The sequence below is a fragment of the Rhinoraja longicauda genome, chromosome 14 (genome assembly GCF_053455715.1).
Source record: "Rhinoraja longicauda isolate Sanriku21f chromosome 14, sRhiLon1.1, whole genome shotgun sequence".
Taxonomy (NCBI): Eukaryota; Metazoa; Chordata; class Chondrichthyes; order Rajiformes; family Arhynchobatidae; genus Rhinoraja; species Rhinoraja longicauda.
Window position 1 is genome coordinate 53,440,664 of NC_135966.1, and position 23,716 is coordinate 53,464,379.

The following is a 23,716-nucleotide window of genomic DNA, read 5'->3' on the forward strand; positions in this document are numbered from 1 at the left end:
CTGATGGAGAAGATGGACATGGTGCAAGGTCACGAAGTGAGAAGTTGACTGACGTCCATCCTGATACTTGATAGTTGCATCAGTAGGGTTGTCATCAGTCAGTTCAACTTCATCAACAAAGGGCTCATTCTTATTTGATCGGACATATCGACGAAGCAACACTGGCCCAGGGCTAGTCAACCATGATGGCAGAGAAGTACCATTAGAAGAACGCCGTTTGGTTAAAGAACCGCTCATATGGAGTAGTATTGGTAGCAGTTGACAGTAGAGATCTGATGGAGTGTAATGCATCTGGTAGAATACATTCCCACTGCTGATCTAGTATGTCATTTGACTTTAAAGCCAGTTTCACTGCTTTCCAAATGATTCCGCTATACCTCTCAACCTGACCATTTCCAATAGGATGATATGGTGTTGCAATTCCTCTATTAGAAAGGTAGTCCTTTAAATCTTTTGGCATGAATGAGGTGCCCCTTTCAGAATGTATGTAACGTGGAAATCCACAGAATGAAAACAGTTGATCTAAACATTTGATAGCCGTAGCAGCTGACATATTTGGACAAGGAAAGGCAAACCTCGAATATTCATCAACTATGGTAAGTATATAAACATTTTGAGAGGAGGATGGTAAAGGCCCTTTGAAGTCAATACTCAAACGTTCCATAGATTGAGTAGCTTTGATCAATCTTCCTTCTTCAGGACGGAAAACCCTTGGTTTTAATTCAGTACAGATTCTACATGAAGCACACGTCATCTTCACATCTTCTGTAGAGAAAGGTACGTTTTTGGAACGAACATAGAGTAACAAACGAGTGACTCCAGGATGACACAGCCTATTGTGAAGATCAGTGAGTGCAGAAGAATGAATAGAGGCACAAAATGCTCGAGTTAATGCATCCGGAGCAACATTATCCTTACCAGGGCGGTACTCAATTGAATAACTATATGCAGATAATTCAATCCTCCATTCATGAATTTTACTGTTTTTAATCTTCGTTCGCTTCCGATTATCTAGCATAAAAGCCACTGAACGCTGATCTGTTATCAAAGTGAAGTGCCGGCGAGCAAGGAAATGACTCCATTTCCTCACTGCTTCATTAATTGCAGTAGCTTCGTTTTCGACGGGTGGGTAATGCAATTCACTACCTTGGAGAGTACGTGACATGAAAGCCACTGGTCGTCCTCCTTGATTTAATGTTGCTGATAGTGCTAAATCAGAGGCATCACATTCGACAACAAAGGGGAGATCCTCATCGATGGCGTGTAATGTCGCAGATTCTAATTGTTTCTTTAAAGAAATAAAGACACCAATTGCTGTAGAGTCAAGGGGGAAAGATTTTGCTCTAATCAAAGGTTGAATTATGTCAGAAATTTGGTATCCATTTAGCATAATATGCAAACTCTTCGTAGAGAGTTTAATGTAGCTGGAACAGGTATCTCTTGGAGTGGGCGGAGTCTTTCTGGATCAGGCTTAATCATATCATTTCCAACCCAATAACCAAGAATATTAATTGATGACACTGATATTATTGCCTCATTTAATGTTAGATTTTTAGAATGTACAACTTCTAAAAACCATTGTACATTTTTGTCATGTTCAGCTTGGTCTTTTCCTGCAATAGTTATATTATCAAGATAAGGGAAAGTATCTTTAAGGTTTTCCTGTTCAACAAGTTTGTCCATCTCTCTCTGAAAAACTGCCACACCATTAGTTACACCAAAAGGAACTCTGCAGTAATGGTATAATTTTCCATTTGCTTCAAACGTAGTGTATTCCTTTTCAAATTCTTTCAAAGGAATTTGGTAGTAAGCACTCTTTAGGTCAAAAGTAGAGAATACCTTATACTTAGCTAATGTATTGATAATATCTTCTATACGACGTAATGGATATGCGTCAAGCTCCGTGAACTGGTTTATAGTTTGAGAATAATCAATGCAGTCTCTTTCTATGTCTCTCCAAGGTGTCCTTAACCACGCCAACTTGTGCCCTCCAAGGGGAAGAGCTGGGATCATACCTTCTCGTAAAAGATTAGTTACTTCTGTGCTGATAAAGTTTTTGTCATCCTTACTAAAATGTCTTGATTTTGTAGCAATTGGCTTGCACTTAGAGGATAAATTAGTGAATAATGAAGGACATTCAACAGATGCAGCAGAAAAAACACACAGTACTGGTGGATTTGACAACACAAGATCAGGCATAGTTCCTTCATACATTATTTGAAGTGATCTGTGCTGTTTCTGAAAATCCTGACCTAGAATTACATCGCTACACAAATCTTCCAAAATACCAAAACATACAGATTTATAACTAGTTTTGTTCCGAATAAAGTCTACAATACAAGATCCAATAATTTGAATGTTGAGAGATGTCAGAGCCATCGAGATTTCTCTATTTGAAGGAATTATAGTTCGATTTAGTCGACACACAACTTGTTCACTTATAAAACTTTCTGAACTGCCAGAATCAAGTAGTACATTAAGTGTATGGCCATTGATGGATACCGTTGTAACTGCGTGAGACGCTCTGAGGAAATGCAGCTGTAATTGCAGATAGAGAAGGCATATACATGGCAGTAGTCACACTTTTAGTAGTTGCTTTGGACTTGCATACTCTAGAATAATGTCCCTTCTTGCCACAACTATTACAAGTTGCCTCTCGAGCAGGACATATCTCTCTATTATGAATATTACCCCTGCAAAAGTAACACTTCCTTTTGAATAAGTATATGCTGCAGCAAGGGGACATTTACCAGTAGAAATTGTTTCAGCTTGCTCCATATTAGTACTTGGGTGAGATTCTTTTGTAGTAGTTTCAGCAGAATACACATTAGATGAGCCATAAGCTTCTGAATTTCTCTGAGCCAAGTCTAATGAGTAAGCTTGATTGTAAGCTGACTGTAAATCCAAGGTTTTGTTTTCTAATAGTCTCTTTCGTATTAAAGGCGATGCCAAACCATTGATAAACGAGTCTCGAATAAGTTCCTGTTGATATTGATCAGCTGTAACTGCTTTGAAGGCACAGTCTTTACTAAGTCTTAGAAGTTCTTATAAAAACTCATCAATTGACTCACCAGGTTTTTGTTTACGAGTAGCAAGGAGGTGTCGAGCAAATATTACATTGGGTGTCTTGACAAAGAGTCTGCTTAGTACATCAATAGCAGAATCATAAGTTGTACATTCCTCTATGTAATCATACACATCATGAGAGACGAGCTTATTAATGTCCTGAATTTGTCTGGTGCATTGTCGCCACACTCATCAAAGAAGTTATTGAGTGTATGAAGCCAGTGCTTCCATTCCTTTGCTGCAATAGGTGAGTTGGGATCCAGATCCAAGCATTGTGGTTTCAATAGTTTCTCCACCTCGATGTCACACTGCTTAACTTCTGAGATTGAGTTGCTTAAATTGTTGTGAGGCAAATGAGAATTCCAATTTACTTAAACTTTATTTAAGTTTTAAGCAACTCATTTCTGTAATACATATCTTCAAAGCGTCTGGAAATTATCGCTGATTCCACAGGCCTCGCCCGCCCGAGAGTCCCACACATGCGCACACTTCAGCAACCTATCACTTGCAGCTGTGCTCCCCCCTTAGCAACCAATCACTTGCAGCTGTGCTCCCCCCTTAGCAACCAATCACTTGCAGCTGTGCTCCCCCCTTAGCAACCAATCACTTGCAGCTGTGCTCCCCCCTTAGCAACCTATCACTTGCAGCTGTGCTCCCCCTTAGCAACCAATCACTTGCAGCTGGGCTCCCCCCTTAGCAACCAATCACTTGCAGCTGTGCTCCCCCCTTAGCAACCAATCACTTGCAGCTGTGCTCCCCCCTTAGCAACCAATCACTTTCAGCTGTGCTCCTCCCTTAGCAACCAATCACTTGCAAGTTATGGTTCGATTCTGTTGCCAGTTGTTGTTCTATTGTTTATGATTAAATGTACCCAATCTCTGTGCTTCACGAGGACTTTAACGTTATCAAGAGATGATAAAAGGAGGGAATGAAAGAGTTAATGGCTATTAACTTTGCATGATGGGATGCTTGGCCATTGTCTGCAAACCTGTTGTAAATGAAGGAATGCTAATTGCTCATAAGGATGTGTCTGGTAGCTGAAACTTACAATCCCTGGAAACCACAGAAATAATAAAATGGTAGAATGAGTGAACAGGATGAGCCTGAACTTTGGGTCCTGAATAACTGCTGTTTGCAAAATTGCATCAGGCAGGATAAGACTATGCAATTCTTAAAGTCTCTAGAGTGGTACATCCTGTTATCCCTGGGAAAGATGTCCGAGAAAGACGATGGACAATGCTCTCGTTAAGATGAGGATGTGGTTGACTGTTGACTATTTGTGGGAGTGTGAAAATAGGACCATCTGTGGTATGATAAGGGTCCTTACCTTCGACTAATGACTTATTGTGTAAAATAGTTTATGACTACGGTGACAAGTATATTGTGTTCTAATACAATGTGATTGATTTGAAGGAAATGTTGTGTTAAATATTCTTGCTGCAAATTCTGTATAAAAATGCTGCGAGAATGCTGTATCTTTGAGTGGAAGCACGGGGAGTGCTGAGTATGGTCATACACCCTTAGCAATGATCCCCCCACTCCCATCTGACGATAATTAATGCTTTGCTTGGTTTACCTTTAACTGTTTGTGTTATTGTCTGTTTTAAGAACCGAACTTTAACATTGGCGTAGTTGGCAGGATCTCGCTGGGACCAACAACAGATGACTGAGTAAGAGGCTGCAGAGTAACCGGGACTGGACAGAGAGAAAATTGAGCTCTAGTCGTACCCCTTGAGACCAACCTCCCAAAGAAGCTCCTCGGAACATTGTGGTCCCTCGTCAGGAGGTTGACCTGGTTTCAGCTGAGATCCTTAGAAACAGGCAACAAAGGTAAGAGTGGTGAAGGTGTGGAATTCTCTGCCTCAGAAGGCAGTGGAGGCCAGTTCGTTGGATGCTTTCAAGAGAGAGCTGGATAGAGCTCTTAAGGATAGCGGAGTGAGGGGGTATGGGGAGAAGGCAGGAACGGGGTACTGATTGAGAGTGATCAGCCATGATCGCATTGAATGGCTCGAAGGGCTGAATGACCTACTCCTGCACCTATTGTCTATTGTCTATTGTCTAACGCTAATTAAGAGATTATTGCTACTGGGAAAGTAGTCTGCATTTGGCTATAGCAAACTCAAAAGGTTTGTCATTAATTAAAATGAGGAATAATTTGGATAAGAGTCACGGGCAACACATGTGTTATAATAAAGATTCTAGAATATTAAATTATAGGTTAACCAAACATTTGGGTGTTGAGTCTTGGCCAGTTGAAGGAACATGGGATGTAGAAACTGTTAAAAATGCAGAAAGGTTAATTTGGGAGAAAGATGCAGGAAAGAAATGGGAAAAAAGAATTCAAGAATGGAAGAGTGAGGCAGAAAAGAAGTGGGAGGAGATGCGAGAGAGGAGTTGGATGGATAATGCATGTGAGAAGGGGATAGAGTTGAGAAATAAGGATGGAACAATGAAAGAACGGAAGGTGCTCCAGATAGAATGTCAGTGGGCAGAGGAGCAAGAAAAAAGAACTAAAAAAGAGAGCTCAGAACCAAAACAATTAGTAGTTAAGAAAAAACCTGGCACCAGTAAATTCTCCGGAGACCGTATGTCTGGCATGACGACCCTTTTTGCTAGTGAAGATTCAAGATTCAAGATATCTTTATTTGTCATCCAAAAAACAAGTTTTTTTGACGAAATTTAGTCACCCACAGTCCAACAATAAAAGCAGTAAAATAAGCAAATTACACAACCCCAACCAACACAAAAAAAAGAAACATCCATCACAGTGAGTCTCCCCCAGTCCCCTCCTCACTGTGATGGAAGGCTAGAATGTCTTTTCCCTTCCCCTGCCGTCTTCTCCCGCGGTCAGGCTGGTGTCGTTGCCACGTTCCAGGCCGCGCCGGCCGGTGGAAGGTCCGCAGTGGGCCGACCCAAGCCCCGCGATCCGGGGCGGGCGAACACGCTGTCGCTGCCGCTGTTGCTGCACGTCGGGGCGGTCGTGGCTCCCGACATTGAAGCCCCCGCCGAGCAGAGAAAAATCCCGCGGCCTATTTCAGGCCGCGCCGCACGGTGAAATGTTCGCGGCGGGCCAACCCAAGCCCGCGATCCGGGGCGGGCGAACACACTGCCACTGCCGGAGCTCCCGATGTGGTCATCCACGCGCCCCGAGCCTAAGGCGAGTCGCAGCCGCTCCTGCAGCCTCCGAGGACGGCCGGCTCCGGTGATGGTAAGTCCGGTCCGCGGACTCTGCGAACCAGAGCCCTGGAGGCTGCCAGCTCCAGGAGTTGGGCCGATGGTAGGCCGCAGCAGGAACGGAGACACGACCCAGAAAACAAAGGTCAGGTCTCCGTTCGGAAGGGACACATATTACAATTTTACAGTTCCCCCCCACACCCACACACACCCCCACACATAGTACACAAACACAAAAACACAACATCACATCGACAATTAAGACACAAAAAAACACAGAGACAAATGGACCGCAGGTAAGCCGCAGCTGTTAGGGCAGCGCCGCCATTTTACGAAATGGTTTCCCACATGGAGACCTCCTCCATATACTAGTAAGCGCTAGTGCCCATATTGAAATACAGGCACCATTAGTGGCTCCCTTATACCCCAAAATTCCAACAGGGGAAGCCAGGGGAGAAGTAAGTCAAGTCAAGTCAAGTCAATTTTATTTGTATAGCACATTTAAAAACAACCCACGTTGACCAAAGTGCTGCACATCTGATTAGGAAAAAAAAAAGAAGAAACATACAGTGGCAGGCAGCCAAACACAACGGCGCGGCCATCTTGAACAAAATGTTTAACTAAAGCAGAATGGTGTCCCGCGGCCGCGCCGCACCGGGCGATGGAAGGCCCCGCGGCCGAGCCACGCCGGACGATGGAAGGCCCCGCGGCCGCACCGGGCGCTGATCAGTCCCGTGGGCGAGCCGCACCGGGCGATGGAAGGCCCTGCGGAAGGGCACGAGACCAAAAAGATGCAGGTGCGGGAACAGAATCCGAAGAAGCGGAGGATAGGAAAGACAGGGGAAAAGCGGAGACAGCGATGTCAAACGACCGGTGGCATACTTTTCGATCAGGTTAGATGCAGTAGCTCGCGGTTCCCTCCCACGCACCCAGACCTTGCCTGGATTACACGCTTGTGTATCTGCATTAATGCATGCGGGCAAAACCAAATACCTCACCCAGGCATGATTGGGAAGGTATAAGTTTACGTTTTTAAATAATCCTAACCTAACATTTATAATTAATCCATTAGTATTTTTGACACTATTGACGATTTCAAACCCCCTTCTCAGCACAACAAACTGAACTCTTTGAGCTAACTCGTGCATGCATTCTAACCAAGGACAAATGTATCAACATCTATATAGACTCCAGGTATGCATTCGGAGTAGCCCATGATTTTGGAGCGCTAAGGCAACACCGGGGATTTCTCACTTCTGTGGGAACACCAATTAAGAATGCCCTAATCATCAGTAACCTCCTCAAGGCTCTTCTCCTGCCGAAACAATTGGCCATTCTAAAATGTAACGCCCATACAGGGGAAGACGATCCCGCCTCCAAGGGAAATGCCTATGCAGATCACATAACCTGGTACCCCCAGGATGTACAGAACTGGAACGATTGGGCTTGTATACACTGGAATTTAGAAGGATGAGGGGGGATCTTATTGAAACATATAAGATAATTAGGGGATTGGACACATTAGAGGCAGATAACATGTTCCCAATGTTGGGGGAGTCCAGAACAAGGGGCCACAGTTTAAGAATAAGGGGTAGGCCATTTAGAACGGAGATGAGGAAGAACTTTTTCAGTCAGAGGGTGGTGAAGGTGTGGAATTCTCTGCCTCAGAAGGCAGTGGAGGCCAGTTCGTTGGATGCTTTCAAGAGAGAGCTGGATAGAGCTCTTAAGGATAGCGGAGTGAGGGGGTATGGGGAGAAGGCAGGAACGGGGTACTGATTGAGAGTGATCAGCCATGATCGCATTGAATGGCGGTGCTGGCTCGAAGGGCTGAATGGCCTACTCCTGCACCTATTGTCTATTGTCTATTGTCTAACAGTCTTGCCAGACATGAGGGAGGTTCAGGAATTACAGAGGGACGCCTCTGCACATGAGAAACAACTCTGGAAACAAGAGGGATGCGCCATTGATTCCACCACGGGACTTGGTGACGATAATTAACGCTTTGCTTGGTTTACCTTTAACTGTTTGTGTTGTTGTCTGTTTTAGAGGGGGGAGCGGGAGAGAGGGGGAGAGTGCGAGAGGGGGGAGAGAAAGAGGGGGGAGAGAGAGAGTGGGGGAGAGAGAGGCAGGAAAGAGGGAGAGGCAGGAGAGAGAGAGGGCGGAGAGAGATGGGGGAGCAGAGAGAGGGTGAGAGAGAGGGGGACAGTGAGAGCGGGGAGGAGAGGGTTGGGAGAGGGAGAGGAGAGAGAGAGATGGGTGAGAGAGAGGGAGAAAAGAAAGAGGGGAGAGGGAGTGGAAAAAGAGTGACAGGGAGAGAGAGAGTGGGAGGTGGAAGAGAGAGAGGGGGAGAGAGAGTAGGGCAGAGAGGGGGGTAGAGAAAGATGAGGGAGAGAGCGAGAGGAAAGAGGGTGAGAGAGGGGAGAGTTAGAGAGGGAGAGAGAGGGGGAAGAGTGAGGGGGGAGTGCGAGAGAGAGAAAGGAAAGAGGGGGAGGAGAGGGAAGAGAGAGAGGGGGAGAAACAGAGTGGGAGAAAGAGGGGGTGGAGAGAGAGATGGGGAGAGAGAGAGGAGAGATGGTGGAGAGAGAGAGGGGAGAAAGAGAGAGAGAGAGAGAGAGAGAGAGAGAGAGAGAGAGAGAGAGAGAGAGAGAGAGAGAGAGAGAGAGAGAGAGAGGAGAGAGAGAGAGAGAGAGAGAGAGAGAGAGAGAGAGAGAGAGAGAGAGAGAGAGAGAGAGAGAGAGAGAGAGAGAGAGAGAGAGAGAGAGAGAGAGGAGAGAGAGAGAGAGAGAGAGAGAGAGAGAGAGAGAGAGAGAGAGAGAGACGAGAGAGAGAGAGAGAGAGGAGAGAGAGAGAGAGAGAGAGAGAGAGAGAGAGAGAGAGAGAGAGAGAGAGAGAGAGAGAGGGGAGAGTTTGGTTTTTAGTTAAAATTAGTTTCGTTTATTAGTCAAAAGAGAGGAGAGAGAGGGTAGGGGAGAGAGCGTATCGAATATTAATTTAGTTTCTGCACTGCATCTCTAAACTAAACTGGTATGTGACCCATGATGGTCAACATCTTCACTGGATTGGTGGTGGTGTTTCAGATCAGAGAGAGGGGGCAGTGGGAGAGAGTGGTGAGGGAGAGGGAGAGAGGGAGGGAGGGAGAGAGAGAGGGGAGGGAGAGGGAGAGGGAGAGGGAGAGAGAGCAGAGAGAGAGAGAGAGGGGGGAGTCTCGGCTGTAGGGGTGGTTTCCCAGCCTGTGCTCCTCATAAGAGCTACGAGAGTGACTGAGGGGTGTGCTGCCTCACCGGCTGAGGAAGTAGGGGAGAGTCCAGAAACACCGGCTCCTTCAGTGGGCCCCAGTGAGGTTACTCCCCTGGTGGTGGGGGCTGGAGACTCTCTGGGTGATGCTGGGGGAGTGGGTTCCCTGGATGCGGAGGGGGACGGGGCTGTTGCGGGTCATGACAGTCTGATTCTGGGGTGAAGGTGGACCGCGGGCCCTGGGGGCGCCCTGGTTTTGTTCCTCCCCAGGCCCAGTTGTAGAGGGCGGGGAGAGTGTGCAGGAGCCTGGCCATACACTGGCCGGCTCATCGCTGTTGGAGGCGTCAGGTCTCTCCCTCGACATTGATCCCGGGGGTGGGATCATGCCGGAGGGGGGGAGGGTGTTGGAGCCAGCTTACAAAGTGAGGTAAGCGAGCTGGCAGCCAGCGGCAGTCTGCCAAATCTGGGCCATGACCTTGAGTGTAGTGGGGGGGAAGATGTTGCTTCAGGTGTCAGTGGGTTGGCAGAGTGCCAGGGCTCCAGTGCTGTGGCTCGAGTGGCCAGTGGGTTGGCAGAGTGCCAGGGCTCCAGTGCTGTGGCTCGAGCCGGCCAGTGGGTTGGCAGAGTGCCAGGGCTCCAGTGCTGTGGCTCGAGCGGCCAGTGGGTTGGCAGAGTGCCAGGGCTCCAGTGCTGTGTCTCGAGCGGCCAGTATCTGGGAGATTCAACACCAACGCAGTATGAGCAAAGTCCGGCTAGCTTCCGAACGGTGGCCAGAACTGGGGGGACAACGGTTATCCGGACACTTAGTGCTATCCTTCACAGTAAGGATAATGGTCTTGGTGATCGTGATAAGCGCCAATTCGGGGATTTTCTGAAGTGAGAGGGGCTCCACTCCCAAAAGGAGTGGGAGGAAAAAGCCGTAGTGTGTCTTCAAGTTCACTGTAGTTAGCCTAAATATAAACGGTGGAAGGGGGGACCTTCGTAGATTTCACCATCTATCGGTCCTCAGAGAGGGGAAGTATGCAGTGAGCTTTCTTCAAGAGACGCACACTGTTGTTAGTGATGAGCCCACCTGGGTCCTGGAGTGGGAAGGGGGGGTCTACATGAGCCACCTCAGTACAAAGTCAAGTGGGGTGGCTTTCCTGTTGGCCCCGACTTTCCAGCCAGAGATTGTGAAGGTGCAGGAAGTTGTGCCAGGCCGTTTGCTCTATTTGGCCGTGATCCTGGATGGCGTGCCATTACATTTCATTAACGTGTATGCCCACAGCACCGGCACGATGCAGGCACGGTTACTTCAGGAGGTGACTGCTCTGCTGAGCACCATTAATTGCGGGGAGTGTGTCTTCCTTGGGGGGGATTTCAATTGTACACTTGAGGCGCGAGATCGCTCTGGTATTCAGTGTGCCCCTGCAGTGGCGAAGAAGTTGAGAGGTGTGATTGAATCTTTTGAGCTGGTTGATGCGTGGCGGAATCTCCACCCTGACTCCAACACGTTTTCGCGGAGGTCAGAGGGGGGGTGGTTCCCTTATCGATTGTGTGTACATCTCCAGAGTGTATGTCTCCCGGGTCTCGGCGGCCTCTATGTGGACAGTGCCATGTTCGGTCCACTGCCTGGTGCGAGTGGACTTTATTCCAGCGCGCACACGGGCTGGGTCCACGTACTGGCACTTTAATAACCAGCTGCTAGAGGATCGCTGATTCCGGGAGTATTTCAGGCGGTTCTGGGTGAAGTGGAGAGAGAGGCAGAGGGGCTTCCCTTCCCTTAAGCAGTGGTGGGATGTGGGGAAAGCTTACATCTGTCTTTTCTGTCAGGACTACACGGGAGGGTCGACCAGAAGGCGGGACGCGGCGGTCGAGCGACTCGAGAAGGAGTTACTCGACGCAGAGTCTCGCTTGGGCCGGGTCGGTGAGGACTCCTGTGAGTGGGGAGAGTTTCAGGAGAGGAAGGAAGCGCTGAGGGACCTGCAGCTTGAGCGGTCCCGAGGTGCTTACGTGAGGTCGCGAGTCCAGATGCTGCACGATCTGGACCGGGCTTCACCTTTCTTTCTCTCTCTGGAGAAAGGGCGAGGAGCCGGCAAACAGCTCGTCGAGCTGCTCACGGACGATGGCTCCTCGGTCACAGACCCAGAGGGGATTAGTGCGTTAGTTCGGTCCTTTTATGGGACCCTGTTCTCCGCAGATGGTTGCAGCGGGGAGGCTCAGCGGGTCCTGTGGGAGGGACTACCGACTATAGATAGAGGGGTGTTTGAACAGCTTGATGACCCCTTATCATTGGAGGAGGTGACTGGTGCCCTGCACCAGCTCAGAAGGGGTAAGTCCCCTGGGCTGGATGGGCTGACGGTTGAGTTTGCTAGAGCCTTCTGGGATGTCCTGGGGGGTTCTGGGGGAGAGCCTGGTGACCGGGGAGATGCCCCTCTCGTGGCGCAGGTCAGTCGTTGTCCTGCTGCCCAAGAAGGGCGAACTCCGCCTGTTGAAGAACTGGCGCCCGGTCTCTCTCCTCTGTACAGAGTATAAGGTTTTTGCATGGGCGATGGCAAATCGCCTGGGCTCCGTACTATCCCAAATGATCCACTCTGACCAGTCCTGTACAGTCCCTGGTCGTTCCATCCAAGATAACATCCATTTGGTTAGGGACCTGATCCATCACGGAAGGAGCTAGAGACGAAAGTCGTGGCCCAGCTGGGACGCTGGTCAGGCTTGCTTAGGGTTATTTCTTTCCAGGTTAGGGTGCTGGTCATAAACCAGCTGGTGGCCTCAATGTTATGGTACCGGCTGGCAACTCTTGTCCCGCCCTCTGCCTTTGTAACTGCTGTACAGAAGAGGTTAGTGGATTTCTTTTGGGGAGGGAGGAAACACTGGGCATCAGCAGCAGTCCTGAGTCTCCCGCTAGAGGAGGGTGGCCAGTCCTTGGTATGCGTGCGTACCCAGGTGGCGGATCTCCGTCTCAGGACTCTGCGGAGATACGTGTACCGCGATGTGTTGAGAGTGAGGAATTTGGTCATCTTCAGTCAGCGCGTTGCTCCTCAGGGGGAGGGGGGCGTTGTGGCTGTGGGGGGGGGGCGGTGCTTGGAGTGATTCCGGCCGAGCTTACCCCCGCTCCACTGGAACTGCTCATCGGGCCCAGGCTCCGGAATATTTCCCGGGAGCCGGCCCCACACAACTTGAGCTGCCTCTCCCAGATGCCCAGCGTGCCGTTCCGAGATGCAGGCAGACGTTTACTATACAGGATGCTCCTGCACCCTCTGCACCTCCTCGCCTTCGTCTTCCGTCTGGATACGCCTTGGCGATCCGTGTTGCCACCTGATGGCGGGGGTGGTCCCCAGTGGAGGTCTCTCTACAAGGGAGTCCTCCCCCTTTATATCGGGGACCTGGGGTGGAGAGTGTTGCACAGAGCCATTGTGTGTAACAGATTTTTGAGCCGGTTCACGGACTCGCCGGCCGCCTGTATTTTCTGCGTCGAGGAAGAGTTCGTGTTCCACATGTACATGGAGTGTTTGGGGCTCACGTGTACATGGAGTGTGTGGGGCTCCACATGTACACGGAGTGTGTGAGGTTGCTGCCCCTGTATGAGTATTTAAAGGGGTTGCTCCTCAAGTTTTGACTGCATTTCAGTCCTACGATCCTGGTGTTTGGGCTCGGGGCTGGGAGTGGGGAGGCCGGTCAGGAGGGTGGGATTTCCCTGTCGGTTTGCTCCTGGGCCTGGCCAAGATGGCCATTCGTGGGTCCAGGCAGCGGGCGGTCGATGGTCTTGCCAGAGTCGGCTGACTTCCCCTCTTCCGGCCCTACGGCCGTGCGCGTGTGTCCCTAGAGAGGGAACACGCGGTGTCCACGGGGACTCTGGAGGCCTTCCGTGGGCGCTGGTCACCGCGGGGGGTTGAGAGCATTGTAAATAATGAAGGCAACATTGTATTATAATGATTACTTGATGTTTTGTAACCTCTGATTGTGGTTTTGATGGGATGTATCATGTGATTGTGCTGAATAAACTAATTGAAAGGAAAAAAAAAGAGAGAGAGAGAGAGAGAGAGAGAGGTAGAGAGAGAGAGGTAGAGAGAGAGAGAGGTAGAGAGAGAGAGGTAGAGAGAGAGGTAGAGAGAGAGAGGTAGAGAGAGAGAGGTAGAGGGAGAGAGGTAGAGAGAGAGAGAGAGAGAGAGAGAGGTAGAGAGAGAGAGGCAGAGAGAGAGAGAGGTAGAGAGAGAAGGGTAGAGAGAGAGAGAGGTAGAGAGAGAGAGAGGTAGAGAGAGAGAGAGAGAGGTAGAGAGACGTAGAGAGAGAGGTAGAGAGGTAGAGAGAGAGAGAGGTAGAGAGAGAGAGAGGTAGAGAGAGAGAGAGAGAGAGGTAGAGAGAGAGGTAGAGAGAGAGAGGTAGAGAGAGAGGTAGAGAGAGAGAGGTAGAGAGAGGGAGAGGTAGCGAGAGAGAGAGAGAGGTAGAGAGAGAGAGAGGTAGAGAGAGAGAGAGGTAGAGAGAGAGAGAGAGAGAGAGAGGTAGAGAGAGAGAGAGGTAGAGAGAGAGAGAGAGGTAGAGAGAGAGAGGTAGAGAGAGAGAGGAAGAGAGAGAGGTAGAGAGAGAGAGAGAGAGAGAGAGGTAGAGAGGTTGAGAGGGAGAGAGGTAGAGAGGGAGAGAGGTAGAGAGGGAGAGAGGTAGACAGGGAGAGGTAGAGAGAGAGAGGTAGAGAGAGAGGTGGGGAGAGAGGTGAGGTGGAGGTGGTTCTCTCGGCCTATGCCGATGACATTCTTCTTACGTTTACTGATCCTGTTGACCTGCGGAGGATGCGCGAATGCCAGCAGGTGTTCTCAGCTGCTTCGTCCGCTAGGATCAACTGGAGTAAGTGCTCCGGACTTCTAGTGGGCCAGTGGCAGGTGGACTCCCTGCCGGAGGAGATGAAAGATTATGCGTGGAGCACCACGCACCTCCTCTACCAGGGGATCTACCTGAGTCCCACTGAAGATGCTTGGCCGGCGAACTGGCAGGAACTAGAGACGAAAGTCGTCGCCCGGCTGGAACGCTGGTCAGGCTTGCTTAGGGTTATTTCTTTCCATGTTAGGGTGCTGGTCATAAACCAGCTGGTGGCCTCAATGCTATGGTACCGGCTGGCCACTCTTTTCCCGCCCTCTACCTTTGTAACTGCTGTACAGAAGAGGTTAGTGGATTTATTTTGGGGAGGGAGGAAACACTGGGTCTCAGCAGCAGTCCTGAGTCTCCCGTTGGAGGAGGGTGGCCAGTCCTTGGTATGCGTGCGTACCCAGGTGGCGGCTCTCCGTCTCAGGACTCTGCGTAGGTACGTGTACGCGGAGCACCCTCCCAGGTGGCACGCTCTGGCCACGTATTGTTTCCGCCAGGGCCAGTGCCTAAGGAGTTTGGCGGCTCCCGGTGGCGGGCATCAGTCGACCCGCCACGCGGGACATGCCAAGCTTTTACCGCGATGTGGTGAGAGTGAGGAATTTGGTCATCTTCAGTCAGCGCGTTGCTCCTCAGGGGGATGGGGGTGTTGTGGCTGTGGGGGGGGCGGTCCTCACGCTGTCGCGGTGGGTGTTGGGGAGCGGCGTGTGCTTGGAGTGATTCCGGCCGAGCTTACCCCCTCTCCGCCGGAACTGCTCATCGGGCCCAGGATCCGGAATATTTCCCGGGAGCCGGCCCCACACAACTTGAGCTGCCTCTCCCAGATGCCCAGCGTGCCGTTCCGTGATGCAGGCAGACGTTTACTGTATAGGATGCTCCTGCACACTCTGCACCTCCTCGCCTTCGTCTTCCGTCCGGATACGCCTTGGCGATCCGTGTTGCCACCTGATGGCGGGGGTGGTCCCCAGTGGAGGTCTCTCTACAAGGGAGTCCTCCCCCTTTATATCGGGGACCTGGGGTGGAGAGTGTTGCACAGAGCCGTTGTGTGTAACAAATTTTTGAGCCGGTTCACGAACTCGCCGGCCGCCTGTATTTTCTGCGGCGAGGAAGTGTTCGTGTTCCACATGTACATGGAGTGTGTGAGGTTGCTGCCCCTGTATGAGTATCTAAAGGGGTTGCTCCTCAAGTTTTGGCTGCATTTTAGTCCTATGATCCTGGTGTTTGGGCTCGGGGCTGTGAGTGGGGAGGGCCGGTGGGATTTCCCTGTCGGTTTGCTCCTGGGCCTGGCCAAGATGGCCATTCGTGGGTCCAGGCAGCGGGCGGTCGATGGTCTTGCCAGAGTCGGCTGCCTTCCCCTCTTCCGGCCCTACGTCCGTGCGCGCGTGTCCCTAGAGAGGGAACACGTGGTGTCCACGGGGACTCTGGAGGCCTTCCGTGAACGCTGGTCACCGCGGGGGGTTGAGAGCATTGTAAATAATGAAGGCAACATTGTATTATAATGATTACTTGATGCTTTGTAACCTCTGAATGTGGTTTTGATGGGATGTATCATGTGTTTGTGCTGAATAAAGTAATTGAAAGAAAAAAGAAAAAAGAAGAAAAAAAAAGAGAGCGAGGTTGTGTTTCTCTCTGCTCCGGTGACTGAGAAGTTTTGAAGCAACTTTTCAAGGTTCTTGTCGAAGGAAGAGGGACAGATGCAGTGAGATTTCATAGTTTGACCGAACGTCGGACTGTGGAAACTTTCCTTTGTTTAAGGATTTCTCCATTTAGTGAGGAATTCTTGAGTTCTTCGTGGCTGGCGGATTGCCAAGAGTGCCTGGAGATCGTGGGTAGGAATGACTTCGGTGTCTTTGACGTTTCTAGCACCGACTCTCTGCCCCTATACCGTTTTGCACAGTGCAGTTGCCTGGGCTTAATGTGAAGAGGGTACCTTTTGCTTCCGGCAGGGCTTTGAAGAGCCTTCCAAAAGCTGCTCTGGACTGTGGAGTTGAGCTTGGGGACTTTCCTTTCTTCGGCTGGAGGAAACAGCTTCTGCTGCTTATCCAGACTGTGACTGTCTCTGAGGATCGCTTTTGAGCTGAGGTGCTGCTGTCCCTGGAGCTGGGGTGTGCCACTGTCAAGATGTCGGGGGCTCGGCCTAAGGTTCAGAGCTACGCAGTGGTGGCTTCGACGGCGGCTTCGAGGCCACTCGTGGATGAGCCTCATGTTGACTTGCACTGGGATATTTACGGGATCTCGGTTCAAACCGGGTTCGTGTGGAGCAGGGCTGCAATTGCAAAGGGCTTGCATGATCTTTTCAAGAGGGATGTTATTGCCTCTTCTGAGAGTGCAGGAGGGAAGGTTCAGTTGATACTAAAGTCCCGGTAGGATGTGGCCCAAGTGTTGGAGATGGGGCTCACGGTGGAGGGGGTCCATCTACCGGTGGAACCGTGGGTGTCCAATGTGAAACCGGTTCTCCTGCGGAATTGTCCCACGTTTCTCCGGGATGCAAAACTCCTTCCACACTTGGTGAAGATTGGGCAGGTGCGGACTAAGCTTACTAGGCTTATGCACCCCGGGAATGACCCGTATGAGAAAGGGGTCCTGAGCTTCAGAGGCGTGTGTTTATGAAGGTGGAAGTGGGGTTGGGTGCTGAGGGGAGCTTCGCTGTGGAGCATAAGGGTCTCTCCAATCGTGTGTATTGGAGCTGGGTAGAGGCACAGTGTCATGCGTGCATGGAGTTTTGACATCTCCGTAGAGAGTGTCCTAAGAGCCGGGCCGCTGCTAGAAATTCTATCGCAGGGGCCCAGGAATGCAATGATGGCCCGTCCGAGGCGGCCCGCCATGCCTCGGTGGCCCGGCTGGGGCTGCTAGCTCCGCCTCGGTGACCCGGGATGGCATTGCCAACCCATCAGCGGCTGTAAGTACTGCCTTGGTGACCCAGAGCTGTGAGGGCCCCTGGCCCCTACGCCCTGAACCTGTGGTGGTGGTCGATGGCGAGGGGCAGGGGAAGGGCGAAGGGGAGGAGGAAGGTTGGGAGAAGCAGAAGAGTGTGTGTGAGCCAAGGAGGTGCTGACAGAGGGTCAGCCAGGCTAGAGTGCGGGCAGTTGGGTACGTGCTGGGGGAGAGTGTGTGTGAGCCAGGCTGGAGTGCGGGCAGTTGGGTACATGCTGGGGGAGAGTGTGTGTGAGCCAGGCTAGAGTGCAGGCAGTTGGATACGTGCTGGGGGAGAGTGTGTGTGAGACAAGGGTGTGCTGACAGACGGTCAGCTAGAGGGTCCGCCAAAAGATTTATTAGCCAAGATTAATACAAACCACAAAGTAATATCTGGCAGTTTGTATCGATCGCATAAACTGTGGTAAGATATGGAATTGTACCTAGCAATTAATAACCAGTCGATGACAAGAGATATGCCAATATGTTTATTGCACCTTCAAATAAAGAAGACTAACTATTAAACGTGATGGAGGATCTCTGTTATTATTTGTTTGAGTCATTACGCTTATCGCTGACCCGGTCTATGCAAGTGGCAGCTTGGGAGCTAATTGATATAGACTGCTGGCTGCTACATCGCGTAAAATTCCTTCTTAGCTGAAGCGATCAGCTTGAATCCACTTTGGAAAGTTCAGAGAACTTGCCTTCGCGCCAGACAAAGTGTGAGGTCTTATCTGGACTGGAGTGATTCATCGTGAAATCTGCCTACGCTGGAACGGTTTATTGGAATTTACTCTTCGGAAAGTTCAGAAAGCTTGGCTTCGCAAGAGACGAAGGCTACGAGAGCTTATCATCATATCATATCATATCATATATACAGCCGGAAACAGGCCTTTTCGGCCCACCAAGTCCGTGCCGCCCAGCGATACCCGTACATTAACACTATCCTACACCCACTAGGGACAATTTTTACATTTACCCAGCCAATTAACCTACATACCTGTACGTCTTTGGAGTGTGGGAGGAAACCGAAGATCTCGGAGAAAACCCACGCAGGTCACGGGGAGAACGTACAAACTCCTTACAGTGCAGCACCCGTAGTCAGGATCGAACCTGAGTCTCCGGCGCTGCATTCGCTGTAAAGCAGCAACTCTACCTCTGCGCTACCGTGCCGCCCCAGCTTACTGACCAGGGAGAGATTTATGCCAAAAGCTGAAGCATTATATCTGTCTCTAAGAGTTTTTTTGAAGAGAATTAGCTCTTGAAAAGTGACTGTGGGAAAAATCTGCAGAAATCGTAATCTGCTTTAAATTGGTTTTTCTGTATGAGAAAACAAAGTCTGTTTTCGAATGATCAAGAGCTTGGAATGTGGACAGCGTAGCAAACACCTTGGGAGTCCCTGGTTACCAAGTCTTGTTGATAGTGGAAAAGAAAACATATCAAGATCAGAATGTCTGAAATTAAATCTGATGTTCAGTCACAAGGTGGCGATAGTGGAACATGGCCTAAAGTGACCAAAAGTCAGCTTACTCCGATTGGCAAGCACGTGGCTTATGAAGAAACGTAAATATAAGATGGCTGTGAAGACCATGGAAAGCATCAAAGAGCTAATAAAATCTGGAAAGAAGGCAGAGGTGGAGCACAATCTGGATCAACTTAACCACCTCGAGGACGAAATCTACAGTATCCATGGAACATTGAGAGAGCTACAGTTAGCACCAGAAGAACAGGATAAGCAAGAGAAATGGATACGGCAGGTGGACGAACATTTCGATGGATTTATCCAAGATGTTGGATGGCTAAGCAAAGAAGGTCATGAGGCCGCACCCTCCAATATTGAGGGCGCCTTTTGCAAGGGTGGCAATGACGCAGACTCCATCAAACCTGGAGATAGTACTTCAAATATTTCAACCTCTAAGTTGAGCATCAAATCTCGTGCATCTTCGATGCTTTCGGTTCGTAAGGAGGCTGAGGTGGAACTGGCTGTTCTTGTTGAACAAGCTGCTTTCATGGAAAGGAAGCATGAGATTGAGGCACAACAACGACAACTGCAAGAAGAAGACCAACGATTGAAAAGACAGAAAGAACGGTTGGAACTGGAGTCAAGATAAAACTCAGTGTACTTAATGCTCCAAGATCAAGTAGCAGCTCCATAGTATCTGATAGGATGAGTTCTTATCCAGGACGAGGAGCTGCTCAAAGCCAGGTGCCAGTTGGATGGGAACCATCCGTGACTGAACCCTGGCATGAATGGGAGCCACAGGTTGTTAGACCGAAGCAAACAACCTGGAGACCATTGGTTAAAGCTAGTGGGTCGGCACACTTTACCCCACATCCTCTTCAAGGACGGACGGCAGGGTTTCATGAACTGAGAGATGAGCAGGGGCGGGCTCGCACCAAATCCCCGGAACGTCATGATGGAGACCGAAGTAATATATATACGGAAGCAAAATCAAATTACCGAACTTCTGGCTAAACAAAATCTTTCTTCAACCCTACCGGCAAGAGACATTCCTGTGTGTGATGGGGATCCCTTGCAATATCAACCTTTTATCAAGGCATTTGAGAGAGGAGTAGAAAGGAAAACTGACGATGAAAGTGATCGTTATCATTTTCTGGAACAATACACGAGAGGACTAGCCAGAGAATTAGTTCGTAGCTGTCAACATTTGCATCCCGACCAGAGCTATACGGAGGCAAGAAGATTGCTTAAAGAACATTGTGGCCATGAGCAGAAGATTGCCGCTGCTTATATATCCAGAGCATTGGCCTGGCCAATCATCAAGCCAGGTGAGATAAAGGCTTTACAAGCATTCTCATTATTCCTTAAAGGTTGTTGCAATGCAATGCAGCAGCTTAAATACAAGGATGAAATGAACGTTCACTCCAATATGATGACCATCCTTCGAAAGCTGCCTTACAAGCTCAGAGAAAGGTGGAGAGATTGGTCATATGAAATCCAAAGAACCAAGAAACGTTTGCCTGCATTTCCCGACTTGGAAAACTTCATAAAGGAACAAGTGGAGATACTGATGGATCCACTTTATGGGAATATTGATGAGGCCAAAACACCAGCAGTTGCTAAAGGCCACCTGAGCACAAGAGAGCAGCCACCTGGGTACGCACGCATACCAAGGACTGGCCACCCTCCTCTAACGGGAGACTCAGGACTGCTGCTGAGACCCAGAGTTTCCTCCCTCCCCAAAAGAAATCCACTAACCTCTTCTGTACAGAAGTTACAAAGGTAGAGGACGGGACAAGAGTTGCCAGCCGGTACCATAACATTAGGCCACCAGCTGGTTTATGACCAGCGCCCTATCTTGGAAAGAAATAACCCTAAGCAAGCCTGACCAGCGTCCCAGCCGGGCGACGACTTTAGCAGCTGGTTATTAAAGTGCCAGTACGTGGACCCAGCCCGTGTGGCAGTACCCAGTACCCAGTACGCAGCCCGTGTGCTCCACGCATAATCTTTCAACTCCTCCGGCAGGGAGTCCACCTGCCACTGGCCCACTAGAAGTCCGGAGCACTTACTCCAGTTGATCCTAGCGGACGAAGCAGCTGAGAACACCTGCTGGCATTCGTGCATCCTCCGCAGGTCAACAGGATCAGTAAACGTAAGAAGAATGTCATCGGCATAGGCCGAGAGAACCACCTCCACCCCCGGTCCTGGTAGAACCAGGCCTGCCAACCGCCTCGTAAGAAGTCACAGGAATGGCTCAACACAGACCGAGTACAACTGCCCAGACATGGGGCACCCCTGGCGTACCCCTCTCCCAAAGCGAATGGGAGCGAACAATGCACCGTTAATCTTCACGAGACACTCTGCTGCGGTGTACAAAAGCCGGACCCGGGCCACAAAATGCTGTCCAAAACCGGACGCTTGCAGTGTCCCGAAAAGGTAAACATGGTCCACCCTGTCAAAAGCCTTCTCCTGATCCAGGGATAGAAAAGCAGCTGAATGACCAGTGCCCTGGGCCAGATGGATCAGGTCCCTAACCAAATGGATGTTATCTTGGATGGACCGACCAGGGACTGTATAGGACTGGTCAGGGTGGATCAGTTGAGACAGCACAGAGCCCAGGCGATTTGCCATCGCCCATGCAAAGACTTTGTACTCTGTACAGAGGAGAGAGGCCGGGCGCCAGTTCTTCAACAGGTGGAGTTCGCCCTTCTTGGGCAGCAGGACAACGACTGCCCTGCGCCACGAGAGGGGCATCTCCCCGGTCGCCAGGCTCTCCCCAGAACCTTCATGTAATCACCCCCCAGGACATCCCAGAATGGCTCTAACAAACTCAACCGTCAGCCCATCCAGCCCAGGGGACTTACCCCTTCTGAGCTGGTGCAGGGCACCAGTCACCTCCTCCAATGATAAGGGGTCATCAAGCTGTTCAAACACCCCTCTATCTACAGTCGGTAGCCCCTCCCACAGAACCCGCTGAGCCTCCCCGCTGCAACCATCTGCGGAGAACAGGGTCCCATAAAAGGACCGAACTAACACACTAATCCCCTCTGGGTCTGTGACCGAGGAGCCATCGTCCGTGAGCAGCTCGACGAGCTGTTTGCGGGCTCCTCGCCCTTTCTCCAGAGAGAGAAAGAAAGGTGAAGCCCGGTCCAGATCGTGCAGCATCTGGACTCGCGACCTCACGTAAGCACCTCGGGACCGCTCAAGCTGCAGGTTCCTCAAGGCTTCCTTCTTCCCCTGAAACTCTCCCCACTCACAGGAGACTCTGCGTCGAGTAACTCCTTCTCGAGTCGCTCGACCGCCGCGTCCCGCTTTCTGGTCGACCCTCCCGTGTAGTCCTGACAGAAAAGACGGATGTAAGCTTTCCCCACATCCCACCACTGCTTAAGGGAAGGGAAGCCCCTCTGCCTCTCTCTCCACTTCACCCAGAACCGCCTGAAATACTCCCGGAATCGGCGATCCTCTAGCAGCTGGTTATTAAAGTGCCAGTACGTGGACCCAGCCCGTGTGGCAGTACCCAGTACCCAGTACCCAGCCCGTGTGCCAGTACCCAGTACCCAGTACCCAGCCCATGTGCCAGTACCCAGTACCCAGTACCCGGCCCGTTTGGCAGTGCAGCGTAGGTTCAAGAGATTGATCCCTGGGATGGCGGGACTGACATATGAGGACAGATTGAAAAGACTCGGCTTGTATTCACTGGAGTTTAGAAGGATGAGAGGGGATCTTATAGAAACATATAAAATTATAAGAGGACTGGACAAGCTAGATGTAGGAAAAATGTTCCAAATGTTGGGCGAGTCCAGAACCAGGGGCCACAGTCTTAGAATAAAGGGGAGGCCCTTTAAAACTGAGACGAGAAGGAACTTTTTCACCCAGAGAGTTGTGAATTTGTGGAAATCTCTGCCACAGAGGGCAGTGGAGGCCAAATCACTGGATGGATTTAAGAGGGAGTTAGGTAGAGCTCTAGGGGCTAGTGGAATCAAGGGATATGGGGAGAAGGCAGGCATGGGTTATTGATTAGGGACGATCAGCCATTGTCTATATGGACTTCAGTAAGGCATTTGACAAGGTTCCAAATGGAAGGTTGATTAAGAAGGTTACATCGTTGGGTATTAATAGTGAGGTTGCAAGATGGATTCAACAATGGCTGAATGGGAGATACCAGAGGGTAATGGTTGACAATTGTATGTCAGGTTGGAGGCCAGTGTCTAGTGGATTACCCCAAGGATCTGTGTTGGGTCCACTGTTGTTTGTCATTTACATTAATGATCTGGATGATGGTGTGGCAAATTGGATTAGTAAGTATGCAGATGATACTAAGATAGGTGGTGTAGTTAATAATGAAGTAGATTTTCAAAGTCTACAGAGAGACTTGGGCCTTTTGGAAGGGTGGGCTGAAAGATGGCAGATGGAGTTTAATGCTGATAAGTGTGAGGTGCTGCATTTTGGTAGGACAAATCAAAATAGGACGTACAGGGTAAATGGTAGGGAATTGAGGAATGCAGTGGAACAGAGGGATCTGGGAATAACTATGCATTGTTCCCTGAAGGTGGAATCTCATGTGGATAGGGTGGTGAAGAAGGCGTTTGGTATGCTTGCCTTTATAAATCAGAGCATCGAATATAGAAGTTGGGATGTAATGTTGAAATTGTACAGGGCATTGGTGAGGCCGAATCTGGAGTATGGTGTGCAGTTCTGGTCGGCAAATTATAGGAAGGATGTCGACAAAATGGAGAGGGTACAGAGGAGATTTACTAGAATGTTGCCTGGGTTTCAGCACTTAGGCTACAGAGAGAGGTTGAACAGGTTGGGTCTTTATTCTTTGGAGCGTAGAAGGTTGAGGGGGGACTTGATAGAGGTTTTTTAAATTTTGAGAGGGACGGACAGAGTTGACGTGGGTAGGCTTTTCCCTTTGAGAGTGGGGAAGATTCCAACAAGGGGACATAACTTCAGAATTGAGGGCCAAAAGTTTAGGGGTAACATGAGGGGTAACTTCTTTACTCAGAGGGTTGTGGCTGTGTGGAATGA